The sequence below is a fragment of the Macaca fascicularis genome, chromosome 5 (genome assembly GCF_037993035.2).
Source record: "Macaca fascicularis isolate 582-1 chromosome 5, T2T-MFA8v1.1".
Lineage (NCBI taxonomy): Eukaryota > Metazoa > Chordata > Mammalia > Primates > Cercopithecidae > Macaca > Macaca fascicularis.
Genome location: NC_088379.1, coordinates 169,706,413 through 169,718,203, shown reverse-complemented (window position 1 = coordinate 169,718,203; position 11,791 = coordinate 169,706,413). Strand labels below are relative to the sequence as shown.

Genomic DNA, 11,791 nt, shown 5'->3' with positions numbered 1-11,791 from the left:
CAGGAAATATTAATCTTCCAACTTTGCTCTTATTTTTCAAAATTGTTTTGACTAGGGTCCCATGAGATTCTATATGAATTTTATGACAAATTTTTTTATTTCTGCAAAAAAAGTTATTGAATTGTGGTAGCAACTCTGTTGAATCTGTAGAAAACTTTGAATAGTATTTGGATTTTTATGTGTACTGAAGTGGTCTTCCATAGTAGTAATCACAGTTCAGATGCTGAATTCACCAGTTAATAATGCTAAATGAAAAATTAAAAAGACAAAACCTTTTGAAACAAATTCAGTACTTTGAAATGCTATACAATTTAGATAAATTTTGGCAAATCTCTCTTTTAGGAATTACAGACTGCATCTTCGTGTTGCTCCTTTCCTCAGATCTCATGTAGGAAACCTTAATTAAATAAGCTGTGAAAAAAATAATTATTGCTAATGATTTATTTATTAGCAAAATTTACATCAAGACAAACTAAGTTTCCCAAAGGGCGGAGAAATTTGTCAAAATATTGCCTAAATATTATATTACTTCAGAACAGTCCTTTTGTCAATGAGTTCCTACACATCTTTTAAAAATGTATTTTCAATTAGCTCCCCCTTTTTAGACAGCTTTTAATAAACTGTTTTGAAAAAGACTAATGATAATCTAAAATGTTGCTACTTAAAGTGTAGTCTGTGGCCTAGCACCATGACATCACTTGAGAGCATTCTGAAACAATGCAGAATCTCAAATCTACTAAATTAGAAGTTGCATTTTCACAAGATCTTCAAGGGAATCAAATTCACATTAAAGTTTTGAGAGGCACTGATTAATTCATAGCTAATTCAATGGAACTTTGTGTAGCAAGGATCTAAAGCATCAACTTGCCCTGCCTTGCCCAGAAAATCTTGTGTAGCTGACAATAATATTGAATAGAAAACCAAATACAACATGTTCTCACTTATAAGTGGGAGCTGAGCTGTAGATACGCAAAGGCACACTGAGTGGTATAAATAGACACTGGAGACTCAAAAGCGGGGAGTGTGGGAGGGTGTGAAGGATGAAAAATTACCTATTGGGTACCATGTACACCATTCAGGTAATGGGTACACTTAAAGCCCAGACATCACCACTACACAATTCATTCAAGTAACCAGAAACCTCTTGTACCCTAAATCTATTGAAATAAAATTAAATAATAATAATAGTAATAATATTGACAACAAAATGTCTGAGAATCATTGCTATAGATGATTACTGTAGACACTATAACTAGTTTGTTAAGAACGAGTAAACTTTTGGAAGGCCAGGGCAGGTGGATTGCTTGAGCCTAGGAGTTCGAGACCAGCCTGGGCAATGTAGTGAAAACCCCATCTCCACCAAAAAATTACAAAAATTACCTGGGTGTGGTGGTATGTGCCAGTAGTCCCAGCTACTCAGGATGCTGAGATGGGAGAATGACTTGAGCCTGGAAGGCAGAAGTTGCAGTAAGCTGAGATCGCACCACTGCAGTCTAGCCTAGGCCACAGAGCCAGACCCTGTCTCAAAAACTAAAAAATGACTAAAACTACCAAATGTATTATAATTTTTTAAACCGTGATATGTCATGTCTTCTTTCATAGGAGGTAAATAAATTTGTATGTCTAACAGATTTAAATATTTTAGTGATAAGAAAACGTTAATCTACTAAATGTAATAAATTTATTGAGAATGAGGAAAAACAGTCCAAGATAACGTTAGAAGTAGCTATAAATTAACGATGAAAGAGGATAGAAGTTATATCCGTGATCTGGAAAAAAAATCTCGAAAGTGACTATTCTTGGATATTTTTCCTTATACACGTAACAAGGATTAAGGAATAATGTAATTGTTATATGGAGTTTTCAGCTTCAATGCTAGCCTCTGAATATGTACAGATTCCACAGATCTGCAAATAATTAGCTGACAATGCTGGAATGCAGAAACAGGTCTATAATCTATTTGTGGATTGACCATATGTATTTTTCTTTGAATATATATTTTTCTAAAAATTGTTAAGGTCTTTTATTTTGATTTCTTTTTTTTTTTTTGAGATGGAGTCTCGCTCTGTCACCCAGGCTGGAGTGCAGTGGCCGGATCTCAGCTCACTGCAAGCTCCTCCTCTCGGGTTCACGCCATTCTCCTGCCTCAGCCTCCCGAGTAGCTGGGACTACAGGCACCCGCCACTTCGTCCGGCTAGTTTTTTGTATTTTTTTTTAGTAGAGACGGGGTTTCACCGTATTAGCCAGGATGGTCTCGATCTCCTGACCTCATGATCCGCCCATCTTGGCCTCCCAAAGTGCTGGGATTACAGGCTTGAGCCTCCGCGCCCGGCCTATTTTGATTTCTTAAGGTAACCTCTGCAGCATTTGTTTCTTACATTAAAGTTCTATAATTACACATTCTTTTCACCATAAAATCTAGAGGTGAAACTAGATCAACAGATGAATATACCCAAAAAGTATACTTTTTACTAATAAAAAGTATTTATTATGTGACTGAAAAATATTACCTTAAATATTGTAAGGGTTAGGTAAAGTAAAAATAGAAAACTTTATTTTATTTTTTGTGTCAAAATTTCATCACTTTGAGGTTTTCTGTGTTTTATTTTTCAGAAGCCATGGTTACCGGAAGCATGAAAGTCAAAGGTAAGGCTAATTTACTTTATTTGTAATCGTAAGAATTTATACCCACTCCCACTGCTTCACTGGACTAATAAAAAAAGGAATTTATAAGTGTCATGTGATGTTATTTAAAGTGAATTACTTGCATGTTGAAATTTATTAGATAACCTTATTAGTGATTTTGCAATCTGTAACATATGCAAATAATTTAGTTTTCAGAGCTTGTTTTAATACTTGAATACTAATTCATTTAAAAAGATTTTTTTTTAAAATATAGTATCATTCAAATCAGAGATAGCAGGTGAAGTAATTATTTAGCTTATAAGTTTTCAAATTTCCTGTTTAAGTGTTTTAGTCATCATAGCATTTCATCTATATTTTTTAAAGTTAGGATTTTGCTTAGTAAAATGTGCCTAGGAGAATTCTGATGCTGTGTGCGGCCTATCAAAAACTAGGGAATCCTGTGTTCATTGCTTATCTGGGTCCCTTGAATGTATTGTGAGACAGAAGTAGGCATAACCTGAAGAAAGGAAAGTTGAATGAAGTCTCCAAATGAATAAATGTGTATTTTAGGGTCTTAAGTCCTCTTCTATGTATAACTAGATTTCTAGTCCTTTGTTACATATAAACAGACGTTCTACATAACAGTTTTAGGCTTGTTTGATGTATCCTGGAAATAAATAAGAGATCTAAGAGACTGGGGACTCAGAGAGAGAAACATTAACTTCAGTTTTTGTCAGAGAAGGATAAAAGATGAGACAGAACTTATTCTCAAAAATAAGTACCATCTTCCAACATTGCTTATCTCTTGAGTTGCAGAAATGCACTGCGGTAATGCAAACACATTTGTGACAAAGCATCAGATTAATAAAATTTAGTTAAACCCTGTAATTACTATGGGATAAAATTCATTTGAATTTTACTCTTTTCCATTTCTGAATTTTCTATATAGGTAGGAGCAAGATTCCAAAAGCTAAACTACTAAAAATTATGCGTTGAGAATATTATGCCTCTACCCAGTGAAGTTTCTCTTACAGTGGACAAATATTTTGGTAGTCATGAAAATGCAATCATTTAAAATGTTCAGGTTAAATGACAAGATGACTTTTATATAAGTATGAGATTCTTAAGTTATTCCTTAATTCAATCCACAGAGATATTCGAGAAACTTTTTTTGACATTACCTATGGAGTGTAGATAAAGGAGAGACTGAGGTCTCCCTGAGTGGGTTTGTTTGTACCTCTGCTGGCCTTTGATTCTCCCTCAGTGCTTAACACCAATGCTGCTGACAGCCCTGTTTCTGCATTCCAGCATTGTCAGCTAATTATTTGCAGATCTGTGGAATCTGCAAACATTCAGAGGCTAGTCTTGAAGCTGAAAAACTCCATATAATAATTAAATTATTCTTTAATCCTTGTTATGTGTATAAGGAAAAATATCCAAGAATAGTCACTTTCAAGATTTTTTTTCCAGATCACAAACAGCTTTCAAGTAAGAGCATCAGCCTTGCACACAAATCAGTTTCTTGTTTTTATTGCTTCTTAGATCTAAAGTTCCATTAATGTCTCAGAACTCCCCAATTTTGCAGTTAAAACATAAAAGCAACACATTTTTCTTTTGGAAATGATAAATTTTGTACTGAAATAGCATATAGAATACCAAAGATTGCCATTTGAAAATGTTCAAAATTTCTAAAGAAGAGATATACAATATAGCACATGTTTTTAAATCTAGCTCAAAAAGTGCTCCTAAAAAATTAGAAGAAAAGGGCCGGGCGTGGTGGCTCACGCCTGTAATCCCAGCACTTTGGGAGGCCAAGGCGGGCGGATCACCTGAGGTCAGGAGTTCGAGACCAGCCTCGACATGGAGAAACCCCGTCTCTACTAAAAATACAAATTTAGCTGGGCGTGGTGGTGCATGCCTGTAATCCCAGCTACTCGGGAGGCTGAGGCAGGAGAATTGCTTGAACCTGGGAGGTGGAGGTTGCGGTGAGCCAAGATTGCACCATTGCACTCTAGCCTGGGCAACAAGAGGGAGACTCCGTCTCAAAAAAAAAAAAAAAAAAAAAAAAGAAAGAAAGAAAAATTAGAAGAAAAGAAATTTTATAGATTCAGATTGGTCACGAGTAGTTAGTTTATTTGAAATATTTTTCCATCAGCACTACCCCAGGGCATTAGGTTTGGTGATTCTGTTTCTCCTTTTATAAAATGAAAATTCTAATGTCTCTCACAGTTTTACCACACAGAACAACACAGTGCATATATCCCTGAAAATAGTGTTATTGATCAGAAGAATTGGCACTAGCGAGTCTCAAGAGTTAGAGGAGCAATTATACTCAGCTCTCTACTTTTCTGAAACATAATTATTACATAGCATTAAAAACATTCTTCCAAACAGGGACCATTGGGTTCAATGGATTGCTGATGATATTTATTTTCCAATAAAAGCAAGTTATTGAAAATACATCCAAGAAACATTTCTGCAAATTTCCTCATATATATTGTGTAAAAACGAGGGTGGTGGGGAGAATCTTTAAAAAGTACTGAACCCAAGAGCTGGGTGTAGAACCTAGGCAGGAAATGGTGTTATAATTCTGAAAAACCGACAATAATATGTGCCCCAAGGTAGTAGTACATCTATATATAAGTAGATTGTCAAAGATGTTACAAGACCAAATACGTGTCTAAATCAGAAAGCGATGCTATGTTCACAGGCTTTCTCTTAAATAGCTGATGTAAAGCACTAAAAAGACTTGAAGAGAACAGGATGAAAAATAGGCCTATATCCTTGGGCACGTGATACTGTGCCTATGTTTACATAAAACACATTTTTTTTTTTTTTTTTTAAGACGTAGGGATTTGGAGGCCAGGAGTAAAAGATCTAGAATTTCCATTATCCAAGTAAAGTGAGTTCTAGTTCATGACACTTGAGATTCAACTGTCACGGAAGAGAGAAGACAGAGAAGACTGGGCCTACTCTGAGTGTATCCACTGGTTTTAGCTTGAAAAAAAAAAGCACAAATGCTTATTTTTAACTTTGAATAAAACAGAATAGAGAAAAGAAGGAAAAAAATGGAGAAAGAAAGAAAGGAAGGAAAGAAATGAAAATATAAGAACAACACTGTGTTTATCCTCTGGAAACTATGCATTTCTTTTTTTCTTTTCTCTTTTTTTTTTAATAGAACACTTCATGAATTTGTATGTCATCCTTGCACAGGGACAATGCTAATCTTCTCTGTGTCATGCCAATTTTAGTGCATGTGCTGCCAAAGCGAGCACCATTTCTTTCTCTAAACATCTTATAGTAGTTTAAAAAAATCTTGGCACATCATTTAGTATCTCTCCAAATGCTATCCAGGAAGTAGTAACTAATCCCAATTTACCACAAATACCAATATTCCATTGTTAAGTAGTTTTAAGAATTATTTAATAAAAACTCAGAGATATAAAAAAGGAAACTGAAAATTATTAACGTATAACCATCTATCCCTGAGGGTAGGACTTAATCTCACTTCCCTTCCTTAAGTTGCTGTCCTTAAACATTTCTGCAAAATGTTCTTTAGTTTGTGCAAAGAATTACTGGTGCCACCTGTAACCCTGGGGTTCCACTAGCAATTCCAAGAATAAACTTTGAGCTATGATTCCTATTGGTTTATGTGTGCTTATCTAAGCTCAAATGATTTTTTTAATTAAATGTTTTTGTGTCCTATACCTACTCATTTATGTTTAAAATGGTCCATCTGGATGACATCAAGCAGGCTGTAAGCCTTTTGACCCAATGTAAAGTGTCCAAATGTTCAAACAAGGCAGTGACAACCCCCTTTGGGATAAGAGAAAATTTAATCCGGCTTTATTGGCTTGGATCTATACCTAGAAAGCCTTGCCACTAGCATTTAGGCATTTGGGCACACAAAAAAGAGGGAGTTTAGTAGCTGAAGTGTGAATACATTTTCTGGATAACTAGTTTCTGATTCAATAATGGTAGAAGAGAGCACTAGAATTCTAGCAAAAAATATACATAAAAGCTAAAATATGTTTTCAAAAGTGAGCAAATAGTAATCTCTCTTTTTTAAAATTTTTGTTATCCATAAATCCTAGGGTTTCTGGCAAGAATTCTTATTATCCATAGCAGAATTTTAACTACCCCTAAGGAAATGTAGTTATCATCATTTCTGGAAAGATGTCTTTGATCAACTACTCTCTCACCTGGAGCACAAACTAGGCCCTGGGAACAGCTTTCAGGTAGCTCCTGAATGGCATTTTCAGTAGCTGCTAGGGTAGTTTAAGTATAACTCATTACATAAAACTGGAGCCACAAAGGCTGTAACTGCTGGCTGGTGGGAATTGTTTTACTGAGCAAATAGTTTAACAAACATCCATCCTTAGCAAACATCCTTCAACCAAGATTAAGTTCCTGGGAAATTGTGTCACAAAAATAAGTTCTATTATTTTTCTAAAATCTGTGAAGTTGATTTTTTCCTTGGGGTTCTAATATTTAGATTTAAATTGGATAATGGTTTATTTTACATGCTTTCTTAAAAGTGCTGAATATCTTGACCATTTCCGATGGGAAACCATAGTTTATGTGGTCTTCAGGGACGACCACTCTCCCTCATGATATACGATTTTTCCTAGCTACTAATTGAAGTCTGGGATGGGATTTAGGGAGTTCCAAGGATCTGGGCTATTTGTAGCCACGACATTTAATAACCTATTCCAAATGATATTCTACTTCTACCATTATAAGAAACTGTCTGACTTAAAATTCTCAAAAGATAGGTTTCCTTTTGTTAAAGATATATGCATATGTGTGTGTATATATATGCATACACACACACAAGAAGCTTAAAGATTATGTAAATATATGCATTGTGTAGCTGAACACTGAATAGGATTAAACTTAAGTATATATATTATATATATACACACACACAATAAGTTTAAAGATTATGTAAATATATGCTTTGCATAGCTGAACATTGGATCTGCAGCTCAAATTCATTTCAATAACAAAGAAAATATATTTGGTACCTACACAAATAATTCCTTGAATATGGTTATTATTTTATAGTTTCCATTTCATTTGATCCTCACAAAAACCTTGGTATGTGGTTTATCTCCATTATACAGAGCAGGAGATTGAATCTTACTAGTGTTTGATGATGGACTTTGAATTTTGGAGTTAGTTAATAAAATTTTGAAAAACAAAGTGTAAACAAACAAGAAAAAAATGGTTTAAAAAATCCATTTTGGAGTGTTTTTAATTGCTCTTGTCATGAAGAAATTATTCTTCTTTTAGTAAATGTTACAAGATTATTTTTACAACTCAGGGAATTAAAAAAAAAAGGCCAGACAAATAAACAAACAGAACCTTGGGGAGAGGTTGATGATAGCAAAGATCACTTGATTTTGTGTATGGCTAGTTATCTTTTCTTTTCCAAACACACAGCACTCCTAAGGCATCCTATTTGTATAATTAGTCCAATGACCCCAGCTATGGCACAACTCCTTAAGATGATTCTGTATTGATTCTTGTGATTCTCAGGCTCGTAAGTAGGACTCGGGATTCCCAAACCTAGGCCTTTCTTATTTCCATCTCAACCCTGTAGGAAGTGAACTGTTAGTAAATCTTATTTCTCCCAGCATGTTCGTAGTCCCTTCAACAGGAATCAACAAACCATATTCTTCAACTTACTGGCTTAGTGCTGAATTTCCTTTCATACGAAATTCATCATATACTATCTGATTCTACCTGTTTGTGGTCGTTTTGCCATCTTTTTAAAAAGTTTTCTTATACTCATCAAATGACTTTTTCTGTATTAGATAAATACTTTATCCGAAATGTGACATATAATACTATCAAGAACCAATGGCGTCTAGCAGTTACATTTACCCACCACAAATAAAACTCCTGTTTGTTTCAGGGTTCAGTTAGAGAGCTAGCCAAACTGCAGTCATTAGTCTATAACAACTCAAAGGTGAGCATTCTTGGGAGTCAAGCTTGGAACGTCTTCTGTCCCCTTAATCATACATTTTACATCTCCTTAGGGAGTGGTGAGAAAGTCCTGATGTGCAGTTACCACTCCCACAGAATTAGTCTCAACTCCCAGCTGGGCCCTCACCCCCAACTTTCTTCATTGTTAGTTGTACTTTTAATTTTTATTTTTAGGGCCACCATTCTTCCAGCCAATGATGTGTGAGCAGGGGAATTTATTATGCTCTGGTGAGGGAAAATAATGCCTGGAATTCTTGTCATTTTCAAGTTACTAAAGCAGTACTTTGAGAGTTAATTTTTAAAATTTTATGTCATAAAGAAAACTGCTTCTTTTTTTTCACATTTTCTGAGGTTTTTCTGTATAAGTAGCTACAGGAAAATTCATATAAATAAAGTGAAAATGTCAGTATAGGCAAAAAATTATTTTATTTTAGCAAGATGTATCACATATTTTTCTTTTTATGTGTGCAAGTATTTATTTTTTCAGAAAGAGAGGCGGGGGATGCAGTCTTGCTGTGTTGCTCAGGCTGGTCTTGAACTCCTGGCCTCAAGTAATCCTCCCACCTTAGCATGTTAAGTAGCTGGGGTTATAGGCATGATCCATTACATCCAGTTTATGGATCATGTGTTTTTCTAAGAAACATGAAGAAAACGTTGTTTTCTATATTGGCAGATGTTTAGAAATTTCATTTCTATTTAGAAATGGAATGGAAATTCCTTTTTTTTTTTTTTTTTGAGATGGCCTCTTGCTCTGGCACCCAGGCTGGAGCGAGTGGCTCAACAGTGGCTCACTGCAACCTTCGCTTCCTGTATTCAAGTGATTCTCCTGCCCCAGCCTCCTGAGAAACTGGGTTTACAGGCGCCTGCCACCATGTCTGGCAAATTTTTGTGTTTTTGGTAGAGATGGGGTTTTACCATGTTGGCCAGGCTGGTCTCGAATTCCTGACCTCAAGTGATTCACCCTCCTCAGCCTCCCAAAGTGCTGGGATTACAGGTGTGAGCCACCCCACGCAGCCGGAAATTCCTTTTTTTTTTTTTTTTGAGACAGAGTCTCGCAATGTTGCCCAGGCTGGAGTGCAGTGGCGCAATCTCAGCTCACTGCAACCTCTGCCTCCCGGGTTTAAGCAATTCTCCTGCCTCAGCCTCCTGAGCAGCTGGGACCACAGGCACGTGCCACCACGCCTGGCTAATTTTTTGTATTTTTAGTAGAAACAGGGTTTCACTGTGTTGGCCAGGCTGGTCTCGATCTCCTGACCTTGTGATCCACCCACCGCTGGGATTATAGGCATGAGCCACCGCGCCCAGCCACTATTCGTATTTTTAAATATGATTAAGGGATTATCTGGAAGAGTTGCATGCATTGCTCACAGTTCCCTGGGGAAAAAGACAAAGCTTTGGCATTCCCAGTGGTTAGCATGCTGACTGGTGTGAAATTAGTTCTACACAGGCAGCACCGGCACACAAGAGAGCAAAATTATTTTTCTTGGATTTGGGTGTTAGTCAAACATTGCCGTCTACTGGCTGGCTGCTGCAATTACTTCTAAGAAATACAAAGAAACCAATTTATTGCCTGCTCTCAAAATTTGCTGTCTCCACCTCTAACAATCCATATTAAATAGATTAATAATCCTTCTTTTAAAGCATAACTTTTTTGATTCCTCTATATCCCTAAATATGTATGTCAGGAGTATTGATGCAGAGAGGATATTTTGATTTCATTTAAAACAAGCCTGAAATTTGCCCTAGTAAATAAGAACAGTCTCATTCCAGGCAAGTTTGTGGCTTTCAGTTGAGATAAATAAATAGGAAGACCTCAGTCTCACTTACGGCCATGCCTTCTTAATTTGGGACAATTTGGTTTATAAAGGCAGAAGAGTCATTGTATTCAGAGATAACAGAAAAATTGCAAAAAAATGGTTGACTTTTCATGAAAAAAATTTGCAGAAAAATTGCTTTAAAACTATATAAAATAATAGAAAATCTACAGATTGGCCACTAATCTCGGTTTGGCCTTTTGCTAATAAGGGCTTTCCTCACTTCTACAAAGCAAAAGCAGAAGCTTCCAATTCAGGATCCAGACATTTTGGCATTTTTTTCCTAACCATTTAACTGGAAACCTTGGTGCCTGTGGCCTTTGGCACCCACAGAACTATGTTGTGAAGTATTAGCTCAGCAAGCCCAATAGTTTACTCACACACTACGGAAATAGCTGGGGTGACCAAAATGTAAACCCGCCTCTATTTGCTGAAGAATTAGAAATGAACACAGCCTTCATCCACATTCTCTGAGACTACACTGTTTTAGGCATACATATGCAAATGCTGAACTTCTCTGCAACCAAAAGACATTTAATTTATGTTCAATCTAACCTAGTTAATTACAAACACAACAAGGTAGTTAAAGAGACCCTCAGTTGAAAATGATGCAGCTGATGCTCTGGAGTTTTTTTCTTTTTTTTTCCTGTTAGGTGGATTCCATTCTCAATATTATTTTACATTTTTTTTCCGGGGTGAGAGGCCATTTTTTATTCACAAAGAGTTTATTGTTATAGTAAACAATGGTGGATCATTAGCATCTGTCTATGTTTGTTCAAGGATACCTGAATTTAGATATGAGGGTTGACTTGGCAACTTGCCCATGATCGCACAGTTAATTCTGAGTCAGTTCCCGTTTTCACACTCACCCCTGTCTCAGGCATGTGGATGGAGAACCTGGGTCATGATCATGCTCATCGAGCTCTTCCTGCCTCTTCCTCTCCTTGGGCACATTGCTTCTGGGAATTTCATTTTCCTTATCTCCAAAGTCGACATAGCATTACTTCCCTGCTTTACAATGTGGTCATAGGGATGAAAGAAGGCTTAAATATGTTAAGCGCTTGGCATACAGTGAACACTCAAATTATTATTTTTGTGCTATAGATATCATCAGTTCTTATTTTGCAGACAACCCAAATTGTGTACCAAGGGAAGAAATTTTTCATCGAGTCATCACATGTAACTCTCTCAATGTGTGCTGGTACTATCAAATCACTTTGTATATTATTAGAGGTGTATATTAAACTTTTGTTTTGTGCTTAATGTTGATTTTGGAGAAGAATGAAGTGACATTGCAAAAAAAATTTTTTTTAAATCTATTTACATGGGTAAAACTTGTAGCTTCCCTACTTGATTTTGCC

At 36.0% G+C, this 11,791-nt stretch overlaps 1 non-coding gene across 1 annotated transcript; it reads right to left on the bottom strand.

Moving 5' to 3' along the window:
• Positions 1–5,793: 5,793 nt before the first annotated feature.
• LOC123573716 (U6 spliceosomal RNA) lies at positions 5,794–5,900 on the bottom strand. The gene has a single exon (XR_006698458.1). It is a non-coding gene; the product is annotated as a U6 spliceosomal RNA (small nuclear RNA).
• Between the last annotated feature and the right edge of the window lie 5,891 nt (positions 5,901–11,791).